This window comes from Lissotriton helveticus, chromosome 9, assembly GCF_964261635.1.
Source record: "Lissotriton helveticus chromosome 9, aLisHel1.1, whole genome shotgun sequence".
In the NCBI taxonomy this organism is placed as follows: Eukaryota; Metazoa; Chordata; class Amphibia; order Caudata; family Salamandridae; genus Lissotriton; species Lissotriton helveticus.
The window spans coordinates 234,347,045-234,370,912 of record NC_136070.1 but is presented as its reverse complement, the minus strand read 5'-3'; the positions used below and the strand labels follow the sequence as shown (position 1 = coordinate 234,370,912).

General features: G+C 42.4%; 1 protein-coding gene across 1 annotated transcript in view; it reads left to right on the top strand.

Moving 5' to 3' along the window:
* The window catches only part of PLCB2 (phospholipase C beta 2), a 544,505-nt gene that overhangs the window by 280,062 nt on the left and 240,575 nt on the right, over positions 1-23,868 (top strand). The gene's annotated exons all lie outside the window — the stretch shown is intronic.

Sequence of the window (23,868 nt, the reverse complement as noted above, 5' to 3'; positions counted from 1 at the left end):
ATAAATAAACTTTCATGAGCAGGCTTATCGGTTTCCTGAGTTGTGGAAGCGTCTGAATGGGGGATGGTATCCTGTTAATTAGCATCTTATTAGAACATTGGAATGTTGGCAGAACAATTCCAGAAAATGAGGCAGCAGTGGGCAATAGACACAGGTATAGGCCTGCTTCTGACACCTTTCCAAGGTCCTAATGCACATCCTCTGACTCTTCCCTTCCTTTGAACAAGCTTTGCGGATTGTGCAGAATGAGGGCGCTAGAGATTGTAAAGTAAGGGACACAGCAAGCCTTCAATTTCCCTCCTCCTGTTGTTGTCAGTGTCAATGTTGCTTGCATGGAGGGGAAGAGGAAGTGTCCTCAGCCCCTGTCTCCATGGACTGGGCCAAACCAGTTTCCAAACTGTGAAACAGACGCACGTACACGCTGCCTGTCACCGAGTCGTAAAGATGGAAATGAGTACCTAACAAAATATTTTAACAACAAACCTAAGACAGACTGCTGAACTGTGGTAAATAAAATATTACCCTGGCATAATTTCTAGGCATTAACAATTAGCATGTATCAAATGAGAGGCAGAGAGTCCGTGGTATCTGAGTTAAAAAGGGCTTTATTCCATTAACTCGAGTTAAGGGGAGAATCTGTTCCATCACCACTGAGGCTCAGGAAGGGTCTTCTAACATTTATTTACTGAACATGATATTTATACATTTAGTCTTGTACATAGGACGTAGGAAGGAACGCTCGAGGCAGAGCAGAGAAAGAAAATGAGATAAGAGCATGTAGGCGTGCATGAGGGTGTACACTTGATGAGTCATAGGTGTGTGATAGGTAGGTGTCATAGGTGGGTGGTACACAGAGGAGGAGTTACATGGCAGGCTGGAACTTTGCCCTAATTGTGCACGCAACTGGATCATGACGTGCAATTGACGTGTAACTGGGAGGAGAGCTGACTTTCAGTCTAGTAGAGAGATCTTTAGTGTCAAGGCGACCAGCACATCTGGTACTATCTGATATCTTGAGTCCGGGATGTATTATCTGAAGCAAAGGTTGCTCATCGCTAAAAAGACAGAAAGGGCATATATTTCTTCGTTCATTACATGGGGGCTGTGAGCTTTCTGCAGATGCAAGTACTGTGATTTACTTTAATAGAGACAGAGAGGCTAGGCCCTATCTTTCGCGGACGGGATCTGTTTACTTTCCTCACCGGACTGAAATGTGATTCTGTAATGCAAGCAGATAACTGTTATTCATAATACTGCTTTGGCAGGCCTCTTTCGGCTGAGCCTGAAGTATGCGAGGTCAGGGATTACGTAACTGCAGCCTTCAGTGTGTCAGGAGTCATGAAAAACCCTTATTCCAGAATGTGGCTCAGGGTGAACCACAAAATGGGTTCATTACGATATTTATTTAAAAGTGCACAATGCAATGCAAATACATGGGCCTTCATGCTAACTGAACGTTTGGGAAACTTGATGACTGGCATTCTAATGCAGGACATGAATGCAGAGGCCTAGTGATTCAGGCCACTACAAGGAAATATGCATGGGTGACATGCACATATATGTAACATAGGGTATACGTAGGGGACAGCTTGGTCAGGCAAAATTTCATTTTCCTCATTCCCTCCTTGTCCCCTACTTAACCCTTCCGGATACATCTATATTCATGAGACCGTATAGTTCATCATACAGCATCATTTGTTCGTCCTTAACCCTTTGTATACTTGGATGGGGAACACAGGCAGTTGCACACAGGCCGCAAATGGCCGGGCCACACTGCAGACAGAGACAGCAACCAAATATCATAAGTAGGATCATTCCTAGGAAGGTCAGCATTTTCCATCCCCAAGCAGATATCACACCCCAGAGCCAACTGGACCAAGTCCATGTGCCTGGGTCTTGATGTATGACATGAGCAATCTTGTGGAGCCTTGTTATCGCTGCGTACACAGATGGTGCGTTATCTGGGATGAAAATGCAACAACTAGATCGGATCACTCTACAATCTCCGCCCCTATCCGCCAAGATGACGTCTAGAACTAGGCGATTTTGAAGAACGACGAGTCTAATAGCAGACTGTTCCTGGGTCAAGTTCGCCAGGGCAGATGCAGTTATATTTACAACTGTTTCAAGAGTCCTTGTTAACTTGCGTATCAGTTTACTGTTTTGGACGGGACCTATGAAGAAAAAGAATCCTTTGTTGAAATCTGTATATTGCTCCCAAGCTGTTTCAGTCTGATCAATCCCTGAGGTATCTGTCTCCCTCTTTTGTCTAACATGTTCTAGTCGTGAATCTCTATGATAATTGGATGGGGCCAGAAAAACGGGTGGAAGCAGGAACGCTATATAACATGTCCCACCCCAGTCTAAGGGCAGATGTACATAGGCTGTCTGACCGCAAATGAAATAGGTATGGCGTGATGTTTTGAAAGAAGAATGTCCTTTATCATTAAACTCTACTACAGTGTTACACTCGCTGTGTCCCATGAGTACTGAGCCTTTCTTTCTAACACATAAATCACCTTTTGCTGGCAGGACTCAAATAAACGGTGGACCTACATTTTGCTTGGGCTGAACATTTAACATTATAAAGTTAACGGATGCATTTCCCTGCTCATACTCTTCATTTTCTAGATCAGTTCCTTTCCTTTGGGGAAATCCGTCTTTGTCTGGAAAACATGCGTCATTCATTACTTTATTCAGGTTTCCATATATCCAGCCACCTGGATAAGCTATGTACTTTCTATCTATTGAGGTCATTAAAGCAAACCATGCTCCACATGAACCATTGTGTGAGAACGGTAAAGGATAGAATGGCAGAACTCCCTTCGTTTTCTGATAAGGGGGCAGTTGGCCACATACCCAGCAGTCAGTTGCATTGCTGGTCTGGTGAGAATGGTGTAACATACGAATGAATGTATTGTTACGTAGTGCAAGTCGATATGACAGTTCATGAGGTGGCAGTTCACTAAATGTGTGCTCTACGGTGCTGTTACTGGAAGAGTGTACATGTGAGGAGATAGGAGGAAAGAAAACATGTAGCAATAAACTGACACAGATTATAACAATGCACAGAATAAAAAGAATGATCAAAGTAACTATACATCTACTGCGTAATAACTTGCAGTACTTAGCTTTCATTTGGGTTTTCTTGCTATTCTCGTCTGTGATCTTATACATGTCAGAAATCTAGTCTAACCGATTCACCACCGAGTGGACTTAGACAATTAAACTACGCCTGACTCACTAGATCTTAACTTAGATTTATACTCCTGCTGTGGAGTCTTTTCTAGCAAAGGCGGCGCAGGCGGCGCAAGCGGCGCAAAGTCTGTATGGTCCTTATTGTCTATCAAAGTTCCGGATTGTCCAAAGTACTTTTTGCAATGCTGAAGATGAATCCAGCCTTTACGTCCTTCCTCTTTTATGGCGGACCTCGTGGTCAGAAGTACCAAGGGGGCTTGAACGATCAAAATTCCGGATGACGATAAAGTCTCCTGGTGATATGGCGTGCTCCTTGACCTGGATGTTGTCAGGGAAGGCGGCAGTAACCTGTGAACAACAAGAGAGTAGTGCAGACATCAAGGAAGCCAGGTAATCTGTCAGCATGTTACTGTCAACATCAGTAATTCTTTTAGGCATATGCGTACCCCACATATTTGGCGGTCTACCGAAAACTACTTCATAAGGAGATAGGCCTGTTCTGGAATGAGCTACCATACGCATGTAAAAGAGGGCAACCGGCAAGGCTACCATCCAATCCACGCCTTTTTCTGCACAAAATGTGCAAGTTTTGTCTTAAGTGTCTGATTATGTCTTTCTACAAGGCCTGCTGCTTCTGGGTGTCGGACACAATGGAACTTCCAGGTATAACCTAACAGAAGAGACACTTGTTTCATTAATTCAGAAGAAAATGGCTGCCCGTTATCTGACTAGATGACACGGGGCAATATCTGGGGAAGAACTCGCGCCCCAATGGCCTGGCTGTTGTCACAGCAGTGTAATCTGGAACTGGATATGCTTCTGTCCATCTAGATAGTGCACATACAACTACCAAGACATACTTGTAACCTCTACATCTGGTCCCATGGGAGGTCAAGAAACCTCTCTCCCTCCATAGTACCCCGAAATCATGAACAACGCCAAAGGCGTATTGTGAGTCAGTATAAATGTTTACTTTCAAGTCCTTAGCTCTTATGCAGGCTTGTGTCAGAGCGATGAGCTCTGCTGCTTGTGCTGACAGTGTGTCTATTTTCTGTGTCTCTATGACTTCTGTAGCAGTGGTCACAGCATAGGCTGCTACTAACTCTCCTGCACTCGTTCTCATGCATGATCCATCTACATAGAGTATCAGGTCAGGGTCTGGAAGTGCAATATCTGTCAGGTCTTGTCTTGGTTTCGTCACTATATTCATAACTTCCACACAGTCATGTGGTGGTGCATTTACTGTACTTGAGGGCAAAAGTGTTGCAGGGTTCAGAATATTACAACGTCTGATCTCTATGTGTGGCTGAAATAATGTCAGTTCATATCCTGTCAGTCTTGCTACAGTCAAATGTTGTGTTTGTGTCCTGTTTAAGAGAACCTCCACTGCAGTACTGTCAGAGGGTGTCCTAGCACTATCGAGTCACTTTGTCTTATGGCTAGGGCTGTTGCAGCAACTGATTTCAGGCACGCAGGCAGAGCCCGGGCCACTGGATCTAGTGTACTAGAAAAATAAGCACACGGCTTGTGTTTCCCTGCTTGAACGTGTGTGAGGACAGATAACGCTGTTCCATCTTGTTCAGTTACAAAAAGCATGAAATTTAGTCTGCTGTAACATGGAGTCGCTAAAACTGCTGCGTGACATAATGCTCTTTAATTCCTCAAATGCCAAGGTGTGTTCTTGTGTCCAAGGGAGGACAGTCGGAGTGGCTGCCTCCTGTGTAGTTAACTGTATGAGTGGTTTGGCTAGATATGCATACTGGGGTAGTGAGGCCAATAAATGCACGAACTTCCTTTTGTGTCCTGGGCTGTGAAAGGTTAGTAATGACCTGTATGTGATCTTGTGTTAGCTGTCTACCCTCCTTTGAAAGCAAGTGTCCTTGCGCACCACTTGCTTTTCACAGAATTGCAACTGTCAGTGATGCATTTTCGCATTCTTTTTCTGAACGTGCTGTAATCAGGATGTCGTCTACGTACTGAATCAGTGCTGTGTTGGCAGGCATCTGAATACTGTCTAGCTGTCTCTTTAATGCGTCACTGTAAATGCTAGGGCTCACTGTCATCAATCTAGCAAAAATGAAATTATATAAAAATAAATAAATATATATATAATAATTTTCCAATTCAAAAGCACAATTTCTATTTTGGGGAAACCTCTTTCCAAAAGCTCTGCAGTTTATAAAAAATATTACTCTAAATCTTGGGAATAGTATGACCATACTACCTACAATATGTTCTCTAAATGTATTTGAATAAAATCCAAATTATTCTAGCATAGACAGATGGGCTGGAGCCTCGCTACTCCTCACTCCTTGCTCACCTACCCCTCCCCTCAGAGCCAGGAGCTGGCTCAGTGTCAAACATAACAAATAGGAGACAAGCCTCTCACTCTTCTCTGCTTCTCTGAAATTGGGTCGCTGCCAACGCTGAGCTCATTGAAAGAGTCAAGCGTCTGCCAAGTTTCTTAAAGAGTGAGCTTGGTTGGAATGCAAGCCTCCACCCTCTACATGCGAAGGAAGCTAGTGTCAGTCGGAGGAGTAGCCCTCCCTTTACATAAACAAAGGGATCGCGGAAAGAATTGGGTTATGGCCAATAATAACAAGACAGGCACGGCTTGTGCTCCAAGAGGGAAAAGCCCTCCCTTCACAAAATATCTCTCTGAGCCAGGCCACCTCAAGGTCGAAAAACACAGTCTGTGTAACTCAAAACATATCTATACCCAGGCCAGATAGCTAACCAACATTCTCTAACTTAACTGAAGCAAATTTAAAACGCGATAAAAAGCATCCTAAAATCAGTAATTAATAAGGACTTTTTTTATTTTCTATTTCGTAGTTCAGACACATGCTAGCATTTTAAAATAATTATATCATAAAATATTGATACTAGCTGCAAAGGAAAAAAGAAACAGAACAATATGGCATGGAAACACACCACATTTTACTTTTTGAAAATAACATGTGAAACACCATAATTTTGCATCGCATAACCAATATTTTCATAATTAAGTGTGCAAGCACTTCTATTCTACCTATTAAAAGGGCAGATTTATCATTTTTCAAAAAGCTATGTTTTCTAATTGAGTGGATTAACTGTCACTACGCTATTCTAAAGGGCAGCTTGCATTGGGAAAAATAATAATAATATTTTGTAGAAACGTCCTTATTAAAAAAAAACACACGGTTGCATTACACTAATTAAAAGCACATTCTATGATGGGTCTGTTTTATATTTTCTTCTCAACTGCAAACCCTTATCTCAATCCGACTGGATTATTTACAACTACCGACCTCTGAGTCAAACACATTAAACAAGTGCTCCAAGGCAAACCCTTACAAATACACTTCTTTACTCTCCATGCAAGACGTTACCATTCAGTCTGCAAGCTGTCAAAGCACATAGGCAGACCCAGCAACCAATGAAAAAGTTAAATCAAACCATCATTCATCTCACCACTCACTGACTTTTAGTGTCAGCTCACATAACCATGCATGTTAGCTATACAGCCATGAAATCGTGCCAAAACGCACTTCCAAACTACTTTGCCGCAAAACTAGACACTCCCAAGTTTCAGCCGATCCCGCAGACTCAGTTAAGAACTATTTAGCACACCACGAAATCTCGGTCTAAAGGCACGCACAAATCAAAAATGCGCGCACAAATCAAAACAGCTCCATTATCCAAAAATACACATTAGCCAAACACACCCTTCCGCCCAAGCCAAAAATCCCCAAAATTCAGCACACCTGGCCATCCACCTCCTCTACCGCTGATCCAACCCCCGGGTCTCTAGCGCACCTGGAACACCCCCAAAATAATTTCTCAATTTTCAGAAATACGCCCATTGGATAACATGGCAAATCGCACCTCCGCACAAAACATGCTTTTTTCACCACTTCCACAGCTCAGATCCCTTTCAAATTTGGCATCACAGTAGTCCAAGCGATTCCCTAAATCCTCACCAAACAGCAACCAAATCCCTCCACTGGAACGGGTACGAATTTCTGCTCAAAAACACGCCCCCGCAAACACCAAAAAACGCCTTGTTAAACAGCATGTTAAAACAAATACTGCCTTCTCAATACAAGATATTAACTCTTTGGCAGCTGAAGCACAATCATTCCCCAATGACTGCAGTACATGGGAAAGTCATGAACTCATTTCTCCATGTTATCACATAACACGTACGCACATCTTCAAAACGTTTTCTCCAAGCACTTGAAAGAGATCCAGCTCTCTCCTGCCTAACGTAATGATAACATACTCTGCACAAAACATAACCACATGGCGCTATTCACAAGCCATATTCACAAGAAACTCAACAAGTCATAATAATGACATGCTCTTCATAAACCATATTTACAAGGAGCTATTCTTAAGAAGACTCAACAAACTATTCACAAGTCTTAAGCACAAAGCGCAATTCACAACTAATTCAACCAGTTACTCACAAGGCACTTGCGCAGTCCAGAAGGGACTCGTCTAGATACAAGGAAATGAACGCTTCAGATGCTGTCGGCTTCTTTCTACATACTCTAAAGGGTACAGGTGGTGGCGTTCGCGACCTACTGGGTCTTTCTGAGGTGGTCACTTTAGCTAGTTCTTCTGACAGGGCGGGATAAATACCAGTAACAACGGCATTGCATTCTCTACCAGTCTGTTCTGTTTTCCTATGTGACTCTTTGCGCCATAACTCAATGGCATCTTTCTGAGAGGGTCTTGACTTCCTCTTCCATAGCGCTTCCTCTACTCCCATAATGCATTCTGAATCCCATGTTCCTGAGACAGGCCATCCATATTTCTCCTCTAGATCCTTCGTGCAGTTTACCCATAAATCTAAAAACAAGATAGCGTCTAATCCATGCTTATTATACATATAATGACCAGGTGTGTCTCTAGGCTGGATGTTAACTGACTCTTCTAGTATACCTTTTCTGGTCCCTATCTGACGCAACTTTGAAAACAAGGGCATGTTGAAACTTATTGCGTTGGTTTCACCTCAATGAAAACACAATACACGAGAATAAACTGAAACAATCAACAATCATTCACACAAGAAACATTGAAACATTAAAACAAACACGATCTTAACCAATACAGAGAAATTAAACATGTACTTGAAAAACTTTGTGCACTGGAATACAGTACAACCATACCGGTCTCAGAAATGAGACACGTCTTTACCGTGCCCACGTTTTACCGTGGACCCGTCTTGACCGTGCTCATGTAAATGAGGCACGTCTTTACCGTTTTCACGAATAACGTGAACCCGTCTTGACCGTTTCCACCTTTTACAGTGGACCCGTCTTGACCGTTTCCACCTTTTACAGTGGACCCGTCTTGACCGTTTTCATACAAAATGATCCCGTCTTGAAACTTGATGCATTCCCCATAGTGGTACTCACCGGGAAGCAGAATCTTGAAACTTGAAGGCCTCGGATTTCTACGCATGCGCCTTGGAACAGGTGGACCTCTGGAGACCTCGGACCTTGCTCTCTCACGGATTGGGCTCTGGTTGAGACGATCCGCGTTCCTCACCGCATGGATGCCTGGTCGCAGTCCGTCCTCCTCCTGGGCCTGAGGGAGTAGCGGGAAATCCCGATTGCGTGTGCACTTTGAGTCCGTCACGGCTGTAGAAGGGGGCAAAGCTGGACCTACACCTCCGGCGCGTGGGGAAAGGGATTGTCCCTATTCGGGCGCCAAATTAATGTGGTAAATAAAATATTACCCTGGCATAATTTCTAGGCATTAACAATTAGCATGTATCAAATGAGAGGCAGAGAGTCCGTGGTATCTGAGTTAAAAAGGGCTTTATTCCATTAACTCGAGTTAAGGGGAGAATCTGTTCCATCACCACTGAGGCTCAGGAAGGGTCTTCTAACATTTATTTACTGAACATGATATTTATACATTTAGTCTTGTACATAGGACGTAGGAAGGAACGCTCGAGGCAGAGCAGAGAAAGAAAATGAGATAAGAGCATGTAGGCGTGCATGAGGGTGTACCCTTGATGAGTCATAGGTGTGTGATAGGTAGGTGTCATAGGTGGGTGGTACACAGAGGAGGAGTTACATGGCAGGCTGGAACTTTGCCCTAATTGTGCACGCAACTGGATCATGACGTGCAATTGACGTGTAACTGGGAGGAGAGCTGACTTTCAGTCTAGTAGAGAGATCTTTAGTGTCAAGGCGACCAGCACATCTGGTACTATCTGATATCTTGAGTCCGGGATGTATTATCTGAAGCAAAGGTTGCTCATCGCTAAAAAGACAGAAAGGGCATATATTTCTTCGTTCATTACATGGGGGCTGTGAGCTTTCTGCAGATGCAAGTACTGTGATTTACTTTAATGGAGACAGAGAGGCTAGGCCCTATCTTTCGCGGACGGGATCTGTTTACTTTCCTCACCGGACTGAAATGTGATTCTGTAATGCAAGCAGATAACTGTTATTCATAAAACTGCTTTGGCAGGCCTCTTTCGGCTGAGCCTGAAGTATGCGAGGTCAGGGATTACGTAACTGCAGCCTTCAGTGTGTCAGGAGTCATGAAAAACCCTTATTCCAGAATGTGGCTCAGGGTGAACCACAAAATGGGTTCATTACGATATTTATTTAAAAGTGCACAATGCAATGCAAATACATGGGCCTTCATGCTAACTGAACGTTTGGGAAACTTGATGACTGGCATTCTAATGCAGGACATGAATGCAGAGGCCTAATGATTCAGGCCACTACAAGGAAATATGCATGGGTGACATGCACATATATGTAACATAGGGTATACGTAGGGGACAGCTTGGTCAGGCAAAATTTCATTTTCCTCAGAACAAATGTCAACATTGAAAGCTTTTTTTTATATATTGTGGAGCCTTGAAGAAGTCCCCGTTGCGGGACGAAACGCGTCGGTTATGGTCAACAAGAAATTAAATAAAGAACGACTTTGAACAAAAAGAAACAACTGAGAACTGGGAGTTTTTCAATGTACACACAGATACTGTTTTGATTACTATGATACATTGTATAGTGCTGAACCTATTGTGTTGATGTTTGATTAGGAATTATTTCCTGGGTTAGGATCATAGAGGGGTATACTCCATGGTTCGTTGCACTGGTATTTACTGCTCACATACTGTATTGTGAGGTGCGGAGTGTTATAGCCTCAACCCTCAGTTTGTTGATATACATCTTATATATGCTTTACAGTTAAATGCAAATGTCGGACTTTCCCAATAGCAGCAGAACGCCATGAACATATATGTACCAGTCATAGTCATTCTCTTGCCCCATTAGCCTGGAGAGTGACACAAACCCATGTGCGTACTTCCCTGAGGTATTCACAATTCAAGCGATCCCTCCCACATCAAAAATGACAGAAATATATATGCAGGCTTTTTAAAGGTATTCCACTTTCCAGCCATCACATTAGCATAAAACACAACATTTTCAAATAGTGCATAGCCCGTACCGTTGGAATGGTTAGGAAATCACAGGTTTTGACTACGCCTCATGACCCAGACCCTCAGCCACTCAAACTACCACAGCTAACATTGCACCCGCTGTAGACACTTTGGCGCGCATTAGGATGCCAGTTGGTAAGCCTCTGACCACTTGTCGGAGGCTTCTTGGTTTGAATTCCGATTGCCATATTTCAATGATGTCGGGCGGAGATCAAACCAGCCTGTCATTCCGACTGGCTTCCAACGGGCTCAAGGAGCCAGTCGGCCAGCCGGTACTGCCACATAATACCTTACGGGCGGTGTTTCCACCATCGGGATTATGATGTTATAGGCTTTCCATGTTGGACTGTCTGGCATGGAATGCCTGTCGGAGATTGACTTTGGGGGCTCCTAGCAGGGCACTGAACCGTGCCTGCCTCACAGGGAGGTGCCTGTCACACGGTGCAGGGATTTACAGTAAATCCCACTTCTCTTTGGGAGTTTCTGCTGCAGCCGGGTTCTGAACGTAGCGAAATGGGAGTTTGTGACTGCACTATGTGCGCTTGCATCATAATTGCCATTTTTGGATCACCGACCCGAGGTCAGTCCCGAGATGTCAGTGGGAGGCAACTCCAACTAACATCATAATCAGGCCCTATGATTAGATCACCAGGGCTACCTAAAGCAGAAGGAATTGGTTACTTGTTTTCTTCCATCGAGATTAGGCCATCAAAGCACACAGTGACACCTTCACAAGTGTGGGATCACTATTCCCCCCTCTTAGGCAAAAGACTTTGACCCCGGAAGCTGACTTGCTTCCAATTTGGAGATATGTTCCCCCCAGGTGGAGGTGCTAGCTGCAGTTGCTTCAGGCAGTGAGTCAGCCATGGGTGCACATAAGGCACTCGGGTCCAGTCACAATGGTGCCAAAAACAGAGTACCTTGTGGCTTGGGTTCTGGGGAGGGAGCCAGCGATCTCAGATGGAAATTGTGATGTCAGGCACTGTTATCCTCCTGATCTGGAGGTCGGAGACAATCCCGGCTTCTGGCTCGGCAAACGTCCCCCAACACCCCTTGGACATGGCATGCTATGAAGTGAGAGCTAGCACAGGTTTCTGGTTGCAAGCTTGGGTCCCTCTGACTTGCGAAACTTCTCACATTACAGCACCATAGGTGGGCTACTGGTCTTCACTAGCACACTCCTCTGCACAGTGCGATTATTGCTACCATCAGGATGGTCCTTGTCCCAAGTGACAATAACTTCCACCTGTTTCCACTGTGCCCTGTGCGGTCCTTACGATCCACTTTAGTCCTGTTCACCATCCTACCCTGGCAGGCTTGATCAATATCTTTAGGGGAGCCAGGACCGTGCCCCTTGGAATGCAGGTGCCAATTCCACCCCCTCATATCCGTCCAAGGAAGGCTGCTCTGAGTCAGAGGTCGGCAGTTTCCCTTGAGTGCCCCTAGGTTATGGCCATCTATCATGAATGCACAGATGTTGCTGTCCCCCCAGCACCCATATGCGGATTGGAGACAGGCTGACAGGCACTCAGAGAGCCATGCACATAGAAATGCCCACCTTTCCAGATTGGCATTTCCACATAAATAATGTCAAATCTACCCTCACTGCAGGAGAGGATTTACCATTCCAAATCCATCATTACTAAACACCATACTGCTACTCCTCTGCACTTAACAAATACAGCTCAACAGCCTTTCCACAAATTCCCCATGTTAATCAATGTGAGAACCAGGCTTCTCAGTACTGAACACAGCATCCAATGTTAATCACTACTAGGACATATAGCGCACATGTGCACATGCCCTACCTCTTCCTTACACCGCACCCTGCCCCCAAGGAGTACTCAGATGGAGTGAGAGACATGCAGAACGTGGCAAGTAGCTTTTAAATGCCAAGCTGGGTGACACAAATCTGACCACACAGGCCCCGCCACAGCAAACTATTTCTGCAGGCCAACTTAGTAGCATTTGTGTTACTAGCCCTAGGTATATGTCCCGAAACGCATCGGGCATGAAATTGAACGTGGTTATAACATTGTGTATTATGTAATGTTTTGATGTTTCATTTATGTTAAATTATGTATTCAAGGAACTCATGATATTAAGTTAATGTGTGTGAAATAAGCATGTGGTACATATTCCAAAGTATTGTCAGAAGTATCAATGAATACTGAGTGAATCAAAATAAGTATTCTAATGAAGTAATAAGCAGAGAGTGTTACATTATAAAAGTTAGTTTAATTTATTTTGATTGTAATACTTATATATCTCACAGTACAACATACAATTTTTGGTTGTCCACATCACAAGGGAAGTCCACTTTACAATGATAAAAAGAAACATTTAATTGCTGGCTGCCGCTTCATTCTCAGTAGGATTCAATACACTTACAAGACTCAGCAATCTGTGTAATAGTGGGATATCGCCAGACCAATTTTGCTCTAAATTCAAGACTGGTTGCCTCATTTTCTAATCTATATCAGACCAGGACAGTGTGGACCTAGATTTTTGAGTTATTTAGTATGCATAATACATTGTCTATGAATATGCAGGAGTACAAATGTCATGTTCTGATCTAAAGATGTGCTTCATTGACCCAGGGACCCATAAAGGAGGTACCAATATGGCAGCACTTTAAACATTGCATTGAAAACAATTGTGTAATGTTCAATAATAGCTGATGCATTATTGTTAAACAAATACCGTAGGTTCATTTATCCATCTAGAGGTGTTTTCTTTATTTTTGTACTTTTATAATAAACCAAACTTGCTATTGTCCAGAAAGCTAAATTAACTTTTCTGCTGACATATTTTTTGGGACAAATACATTGATGATTTTTGCAAGACCTTGCTATAAAACCAACACACTTCCAGACAGTTTGAAAAGGCAGGTATTATAGTATGGAATATATGACAAAATATCGACTACAAAAATATCTACCTACCAAAATATCGCAACAAAAATATCGAGGACAATAATATCGAGATCCTATCTCTAACAAGGTAAGTACAAAAATATCGAAACAAATATATCGATGTCAAAAATATCGTTTTTTAGAAAATATCGTTTTATTTTAATAACAAAAACAATGTAATATTAACAAAATAATACTTATAAATGTAATAAACATTATTATTATTATTAAAGGCAATTTGTATGGCGCAACTAAGCCCAATGGGCGTCAAGGCGCATAACCAAACAGTAACAGCTGTTAAAAATACCACTATGCAGCTGTACAACTATTACAGTTATACAACTATTGCAGTTATACAGCTATTGTACAGCTATTGCGGGTAAGCCTTGACGAAATACCAGGTTTTAAGGGCCTTTTTAAAAGAGGAGAGAGAGGGCTGTGTCTTGATATCTTGGGGGAGAGAATTCCACAACTTAGGTGCAACAATTGAAAATGCCCTATCTTAACATAGTTAAAAATATATTATAATATTTAAAATTAATAAATAATGTAATAAAAACGAATAATAATAAAGATATAATACATAGTATATACTTCATTAATAATAACTCTAAAATCAATATTTTAATAACTTATAAATAAATGAAAATATAATAAATTACAAATAAATTTATATACATAAAATAATAATATGAATAACACTTATTAACACTGTAAAACTAATAAAAAAATAAAAAAACATTTTGGATAGCGTACGGGTAAAAATTACTATTCCCACGCCAGAGAGTGCAACAGTAGGGAAAGTGTTGGATAGCGTAGGGGTAACAATTACTATTTCCACTCCAGAAAGTGCAACAGTAGGGAAAGTGTTGGATAGCGTAGGGATAGAAATTACTATTCCCACTCCAGAGAGTGCAACAGTAGGGAAAGTGTTGGATAGCGTAGAGGTAACAATTACTATTCCCACTCCAGAGAGTGCAACAGTAGGGAAAGTGTTGGATAGCGTAGGGGTAAAAATTACTATTCCCACTCCAGAGAGTGCAACAGTAGGGAAAGTGTTGGATAGCGTAGGGGTAACAATTACTATTCCAACTCCAGAGAGTGCAACAGTAGGGAAAGTGTTAGATAGCGTAGGGGTAAAAATTACTATTCCCACTCCAGAGAGTGCAACAGTAGGGAAAGTGTTGGATAGCGTAGGGGTAAAAATTACTATTCCCACTCCAGAGAGTGCAACAGTAGGGAAAGTGTTGGATAGCGTAGGGGTAAAAATCGCTATTCCCACTCCAGAGAGTGCAACAGTAGGGAAAGTGTTGGATAGCGTAGAGGTAAAAATTACTATTCCCACTCTGGAGAGTGCAACAGTAGGGAAAGTGTTGGATAGCGTAGGGGTAACAATTACTATTCCCACTCCAGAGAGTGCAACAGTAGGGAAAGTGTTGGATGGCGTAGGGGTAGCAATTACTATTCCAACTCCAGAGAGTGCAACATTAGGGAAAGTGTTGGATAGCGTAGGGGTAAAAATAACAAACTTATAAATAAATGTACTTTTTTAAATAAAAAAAATATTAACTATTAAATAAATATAAACCATTTACAAATACCAATACATAATTATTAAAAACATGATTAGCAAAATAGTTTTTAACCAAAAAAATAAAAAAATACCATATAATATTTAATTACCAATTAATAATTAATTTACAATTATATAATTAACAAAACAATTAATTAAAGAACATTATTACTTAATTACATTTAAATTACTTCCCACCCTATTCCCCTATAAACCCACAACCCGCTACAGAACATAATTATCAATTAATCAATTAATTAAAAATAATTACCAATTAATTAAAAATATTATCAATTAATTATATGTAATTTATAATTCTTACTAATTAATAATCAATTTGACATAATTAAATTACTTCCCACCCTATTCCTCTATAAACCCACAACCCGCTACAGAACATATTTATCAAGTAATCAATTAATTAAAATTAATTACCAATTAATTAAAAATAATTACCAATTAATTAATATTAATTGATAATTCCTAATAATTAATAATTAATTTAACATAATTAAATTACTTCCCACCCTATTCCCCTATAAACCCACAACCCGCTACAGAACATATTTATCAATTAATCAATTAATTAAAATTAATTACCAATTAATTAAAATTAATTACCAATTAATTAAAATTAATGTATAATTCCTACTAATTAATAATTAATTTAAGATAATTAAATTACTTCCCACCCTATTCCCCTATAAATCCACAACCCGCTGCAGTACTAAAATACACAATTTAATTAAATTACATAAAAATAAATTAAAAACATAATAAATACATATTAATATACACAAAAATTCCTAATAATTAATAATTAATTTAACATAATTAAATTACTTCCCACCCTATTCCCCTATAAACCCACAACCTGCTACAGAACATATTTATCAATTAATCAATTAATTAAAATTAATTACCAATTAATTAAAATTAATTACCAATTAATTAAAATTAATGTATAATTCCTACAAATTAATAATTAATTTAAGATAATTAAATTACTTCCCACCCTATTCCCCTATAAATCCACAACCCGCTGCAGTACTAAAATACAAAATTTAATAAAATTACATAAAAATAAATTAAAAACATAATAAATACATATTAATATACACAAAAATAATTTAAAAATCGATATTAGTAACATCGAAATTATTAACATCGATATTACTGACATCGATATTTCAAAGTTGGATATTACTAATATCGATATTAAATCAATCGATATTACTTACCTTCTATATTATGTCCCTTCGATATTTAAACTTCGATATAATTGTATATCGATATTTAAATATCGATATTTTGTCTGCATACCAATAGGAATATGCCTACTTTCGAACTTCAGTTTTTTTGAGAGTAGTATTGAGTTCTAGGGTTAAGCCAGGATTGCATTTGATATTATATTCCAATTCCAAATCTTTATTTCGATCACATGATCATAAAAGATGTACAAGATTTACCACATCAATAAAAAATCCGGAATATCAATATGTCATTAATATAAAATACATTAGACATTAAAAAGTAGTAAAAAAGAAAGAAAAAAAAAATGGTGCCAGTTAGTCAAGGGATGAAAGTTTGTCACGAATCTCCGACCCCCTTTATCAGTCGGGAGCGGGCATACCACATTGCAGTTAAAAAATTTGCCATAGCGAACACAATTGGCGGGGATAAATCAGTCTTTAAAACTCTGTATGTAGGTAGGAATGTTCTAAATCCCAGGTTTTTAAGGAGGGGGACAAGCCAGTGTTTCCTACTTTTCCGATAGGCTCGACAGAAGAAAACCGCGTGCACATCGTTCTCCTTTGTGTGGGCACATGAAAGGCATGTCTCTGTAGCATATCGACAGGACCATAGTTTGGTAAAAGACCTGAAAGGAAGGGTCCCGTACCTCCACTGCAGGAATAGCTTCCTTGTTAGAGCCGGAGTCATGCCATCCAAAACACATTCGAGGTTATATGAGTCTTTAGTTTTAATGAAATGGTATGTTAGGGATCCTTCACGAGTGCTATCCAGAGCTCGAAGGAGCATGTGGTCATAATACGCTCTGGACAGCGCTTTCCTCGGAATCCTATTGCTTGTGCTTTCCGGGTCTGACCATAATTCTGGTAGTCCAAGGGTCTCACAGGTTCTCTTGATGTAGTTTAACCAAGGCGTCTTGTTGGCATTGGACAAGGATAAAAAATCCTTTAGCTCGGTTCTATAGGTGGTGAGATCTTGACTGCTCCAAAGACGACGCCAAAAAGTTAGTGGTTTGAGCCCTAGTTCCTCAGTAATGGGCCTTAAACCCAGGTCCAGTCTCAGGGGCAGGAGTGGAGTGCTTGGGGGAAGGGTTGTCAGCTGCCTGAGGAATTTATTTTCTGTGGTCAGCAAGTTATGCGACGGAATGTGGCCCCACAACTCTCCCCCATAGGTAACTCCCCCCCGCGCCTGGGCTTTATAAATTTGGATTGCAGGGCCGAGTGGGCGATATGGTGACTTACTCGCAATTCTTGAGATGCCTCCCGCCCTCTGGTCCAGTTTCATGTTTGCTTTTGTCCGGTGTGCCCCCCACGTTAGATTTTGGTTTAGGGTTATCCCCAGGTACTCAATTGTGTAAACCCTTTCCAAGCGCACTGTACCAAGCAAAGGGTTGGGGCGTTTAGAGGGCATCGGGTTTAGGATCATGAATTTAGTTTTCTGCGGGTTGATTTCGAGTCCCCTTTCTGTAAAAAATTCCAGAAAACCATCCAACACCCGCTGTATGCCCGTCGGGGATTTGGACAGCAGCAGGGTGTCATCGGCAAACATAATTGCGGGCACCCTGCTGCCGCTCAGTTTTGGGGCGTCAATGTTGGCAATCCTTGTCAGGTGCGCGATTACCCCGTTCACAAAGAGGCAGAACAGGGTCGGTGCATGCACACAACCCTGTCTCACCCCTCTGCGAACGGGGAATCTTTCAGTTAGGTTGCCGCTTCTCCCGCACCTGCAAAGTCAAGCTAGCCGGGCTGATGAGAGGTGTTACCTCGAAACCGGGCCGGTCCTCGGATGCTTGATTCCGTTCTGGGAAGGACATGGCTTCTGTAGTTCGGACTGGACTGTTCCCATGGGGCACAGGGTCAGCGCTGATTTGCATATCGCCATTGTCTAACCCAGGGTGGTGTGGAGTGGAAAAACGATGGATTTGGGCCCAGATCTTTGGACTGGGGTGAATGTGTGACATTGATCCACATTCTGTCCATCACTGTTGTGTTTGCAATTGCTTCTCCCGCACCTGACACATGCGAAGTTATTTTGGTGTAGTTTCATCAGGATTGCGAGGATGTCTTTCGGGACGCCTAACTCCTCCATTACCTTCCACAATTTTGATCTTGGCACCAAATCGAAGGCGGCACGTAGATCCACAAAAACCGTGTACAAAGTGCCGCCCTCGATCAGTGCGGTCCTCCATTAAATAAGGTTTAATCAGAATATTTGGTCAATTGTGGACACCCCCCTCCTATATCCCGCCTGGTATGGGCTCAGAGTATCCGTCTCCTCCAGCCAGTTCTGCAACCGGTCCAGTATTAGCCTACCGAAGAGTTTCTGTGATACGTCGATAAGGCTTATTGGATGATAGTTGGCTGGAAGCAGAGGAGATCCCTTTTTAAATATTGGAACCACCTCTGCACCCAGCCAAGTATCCGGAACCTCCATTCCCTTAAGGAGCGTGTTGAATATCAACAGGAGATAGGGGGCCTATACCCCTGGCTCCTGTTTGAATAGGTCGCCTGGCACCCCATCCAGCCCCGGGGCTTTGCCTGTTGATAACCCTGCAATAGCTGCCCGAACTTCTTTTTCAGTGAAAGGTTCACCCTCCGGGTCACTCGCTAAAGTGCAGGGGGGGGAATTTAGGGCCTCATCCTCTAATGCATATAAGGACTGGAAATGGTTTTGCCATATGCTCGGGGCAATATTGGGTTCAATTGCCGAAGGAAGATCTTCTGATCCGTTATTAACTACCCGCCAGAATTTACGAGAGTCTCTGGTAGCTAGAGCTCCAGAGAGTTCCTCCCAATGTTGTTGGTCCCATTCGGCCTTGGTGTTTGCCAGCAGTTTCTTATATGCCCGTCTTCTGGCTTGTATCTCCTCCCGGCTTCTACACGCCTTAATTGCGAGTAGAAGTTCTCGTTTGGAGTTCCGGCATGTGGCATTATACCAGGTCTTCTTGTGTGTCCCGCTAGTTCTACCTGCACCCTTTACGAAAAGATCTAACTCCATGGTGTTTATTAGATCTTCGTGCGTTCGCCATAACTGCTTTTTTTTTTTTTTAGTTGCTAAGTTCCTCCCTGAGAGCAAATGCCTTTTCCAGCACTGGGATAATTCTGGCATAGAGCCTGGGTAACTTAACGCCACTTGTGACCAATTTTCCCCATCTTACTCTCCTTCTGTTGTTCTCCAGGAGTAGCCCTATCTTTGCCCTTTGTTCGTCCTGTCCCATGTCCTCATTACCTGGCATGGCATATTCAAGTTCCAAGGCGTTATGGTCACTTTCCAGTCTTTCAGTTACCCTGAAATCGATAATTCGTGACCAGGATGATAATTGGACTAGGACGTAGTCCAATCTGGATTCACTTCCTGACTTATTGAAGGTACATTTGCTTGACATATCTGATTTAGTACGCCCATTGCAGGCCCTAAGGCCATGATTGAGAGTAAGGGCGGTTATCTGCAGAGCGAGGGAGGTCCAAGCTCTTGGTGGGGGTGCCACCGTGGCAGGTACCAGCCATCTTGAGTCCTCCTCTAGGGAGGGTCCATCAAGAAGGCCAGTCAATGGCTCGTAATGCGAGTTCAGATCCCCTCCAACCACGTAATGGAGCTCCCTTGGAATTTCGCTCAAGAAAGCGGAGAGTTCCTCGATAGTATTCGATTCTCGTGCTATGGCTACTGGTCTCGAATAGACGTTTATTATCGCCAGTTTGGAGGAATTTGGCCATTCTAACAGGGCCGCTAATATGTCATCAGAATCCACATTTAGGCATCTGGCCTGACAACCCAATTGGGAAGCTACCCAAATTGCCAGCCCTCCCGACGGTGACACCGACCCCCCCCATTTAGCGGGTTTTGAAAATACTGCAAACCCCTGGCACGTGTATTCCTCTCTTGCCCAAGTTTCCTGAAACAGGCAGATGCTTTTTGAGTTGATAAAGGAAGCCCATTCCTGACAATCCATTTTGTTACCCAACCCAGCTACATTCCATGAAATCAGGTTCAGTGTTGGAGGCCTTGTGGATGGTGGCTGGATGTCAGAATGGTTATTCTCGTTTGTGCCCGAGTTTGCCATTAAATGTTGTAGCAATTCCCCCTGACCAACCCGTAAATTCCTGCCATTACCAGATGTATCTGCTATAGAGTGGGCGGGATCTCAATAGTGTGAAAGCTCATTGGGAGCGGCTATCTGTTCACATGGAACCGGGGTTTGTTCAGGGGGGAAGCTTCTGTCCTCACTGCCATCTATGAAATAGAAATGGTGCTGGTCCCTGCCTTTGGGCTTGAGCTGTCAATCAACCATTTCAAGGCTACTGTACCTGTTGAAGGTGGGAAGGTAGACTGGCTGGTGGATTCTATAGGGCCTAGGAACTCCTCTCATTCTTCCCCCCCATCCGCCCCCCCTCTTAGTGCTGATCTCCCAGCCCTCCTCATCGCCATATGAGGGTAGATGCTCGGGCGCCATTCTCCTATGATAGTAGGGGGTCCCTCCTCCCTCCACAGTTACTCTCCCATTCTCCCGCCGTTTCTTGATGATACCCCCATCTCCGGTCTTCTGATGTATACATACTCGATGGGTAAAAGAATGAGAGAGGGAGAGACTGGATGTGGCCCTTGATCGTCAGGGGCCCAGCTGCAGATGTAGGAGGCTGTCCTGGGTTCTCTAAAGCTAACCAGGACGCAGTCGCCACTGATTGTTTTTCTCATGTTTCCCACCCAGGTAGCCCGTCTTGCCATAAGAATATCACTAGTTGTACCTTGTGGGAGAGGTCTGTATATAGACAGCCAGTTGATAACTTTGTTCTTAAGGGAGGCAGTCGTCTCTATGGCGGTAGGTTTTAGCTCGGGTATCCCCGCTAAAATTACTGTATAGGGGGACGCCTCAGGTGGTAAGTTCACAGGTTTGGCTTTGCGGGCATTATTTTGCGTATTATCTGGGGGTTGCGGCTCTCTCTGTGGCTTGTTAGAGGGAATGGCATTATCTTTAGGGTGTGTAATTGTATTTGGGGATGAAAGTGATGGTACCTGGGTTTGTCTAGGTGGGTTGATCGTGTTAGCGTTAGCCAAAGGTTGAGGGATCTTATTTTGATTGGGTTTGTATTGCGTATGTTGAGAGGTAGCTGGGCCATTTTTCTTCGTAATGGTTGTTGGCTCAACGCCCTTTTTAGGCTTTGGATCTAACCCCCCTTTGGCTCCCTTGCTTTCTGATTTCAAGCTAGCTGCCAGCTGGACTGTAGATTTTTTAATGTTAACCAGCCTAGCTTCAATCTTTATCAGGCGGGCTTTTAGGGCGCTTAAAAGAGACCTAAGGAGTGCACCTAAGTCTGCGAGTGTGATATTCTCGCTGGAGGATTCCATTGAGGTATTGTTGGAGTGGGATGATATATCCATAGATGCAATGACAATAGGTGGGGCCACTGCTCTGTCCTCGGATGAATGGCCCGAGCTGGTATCGCCAGGACTAGCAGCGTCCGTTACGGAATTGGACTTAGGAGTTTTTGCCTTGCTCCCTCCCTTAGTTTGCCCCCCTTTCTTCCTTTTTTGGATAGCTCCTTCCCTAGCTCCCCTTAAAAGATCGGAAACTTTCTCGCTAATGGTGGCTATGGCCGAGTCATGGCCAGAGGTTGGAAGTGGGGTTTGTGGTATTTGGCCCGTCGGTAGGGTCATTAAGCTCATGTCCTCAAGATCACTTAAGACCTCCTTTGTGAGGTCTAGGTTAATAAGTGACTGGTTGGCACCCAATGCCCCGTTGGTAGAGTTGTTGGCCTCTAGCCTTCCACCAGGAGTCTTGGCTAGAGCCAGTGGGCCCATTGATGATCTCCTTACCCAATCGATTTCCTGGGAAATACGTCTCTCAAGCACAGCAATGTCCTCTATCAGAAGTGATCCTGCTTTCACAAAATAGTTATCAATGGTACCTTTAGCAGCTCCTGCCGCCGCCAGCAAAGATTTGCTCCTTGTTTCCCTGGTACACATTCCGACGTCCATATGATCCGGTCTTTATGGGGGATGGGATGGTAAAAAGGTCCGACCAAGGGGAGTGGCCCGGTCCCGGTCTCTCCCGTCCGCGAACGGCCTCAAACGGCCCGCCCTTTGCCCGGGCTTCGCTCCGCGCGCGTCCCGCGTACGCGGGTGTAGGTCTGATTATGTACGTGTGCGCTGGGGGCGTGGCTTGCAGGGAGAGCGGGCCAGGTGTCGACTATTGGCCACGCAGGGACTCCTGGTAGATGGAGTCCCTGCCGTCATGCTCGCAGCCCTGTTGCGCTGCCACAGACCCCGCTGAATACCCTTGTGAAGCGGGCGAACAGTCTAAGGAGGCAAAACGGAGCCACTTGGTCCCAGCACAAAATTCCAGGGTCCGGTTAGTCCAGGGTGCAAATGGATATGCGGAGAGTTCCACCAGGACAGGAAGGGAGGGCTGACTTTCAGGCAGCCGGTGCGCTGGGGGCGTGGCTTGCAGGGAGAGCAACAGTAGGGAAAGTGTTGGATAGCGTAGGGGTAACAATTACTATTCCCACTCCAGAGAGTGCAACAGTAGGGAAAGTGTTGGATAGCGTAGGGGTAACAATTACTATTCCAACTCCAGAGAGTGCAACAGTAGGGAAAGTGTTGGATAGCGTAGGGGTAAAAATACCAAACTTATAAATAAATGTATTTTTTTTAAATAATAAAAATATTGACTATTAAATAAATATAAACCATTTACAAATACCAATACATAATTATTAAAAACATGATTAGGAAAATAGTTTTTAACCAAAAAAATAAAACAAATACCATATAATAATATTTAATTACCAATTAATAATTAATTAACAATGATATAATTAACTAAACAATTATTTAAAGAACATTATTACTTAATTACATTTAAATTACTTCCCACCCTATTCCCCTATAAACCCACAACCCGCTACAGAACATAATTATCAATTAATCAATTAATTAAAAATAATTACCAATTAATTAAAAATATTATCAATTAATTATATCTAATTTATAATTCTTACTAATTAATAATCAATTTAACATAATTAAATTACTTCCCACCCTATTCCTCTATAAACCCACAACCCGCTACAGAACACATTTATCAATCAATCAATTAATTAAAATGAATTACCAATTAATTAGAATTAATGTATAATTCCTACTAATTAATAATTAATTTAAGATAATTAAATTACTTCCCACCCTATTCCCCTATAAATCCACAACCCGCTGCAGTACTAAAATACAAAATGTAATTAAATTACATAAAAATAAATTAAAAACATAATAAATACATATTAATATACACAAAAATAATTTAAAAATCGATATTAGTAACATCGAAATTATTAACATCGATATTACTGACATCGATATTTCAAACTTCGATATTATTAATATCGATATTAAATCTTTCGATATTACTTACCTTCTATATTATGTCCCTTCGATATTTAAACTTCGATATAATTGTATATCGATATTTAAATATCAATATT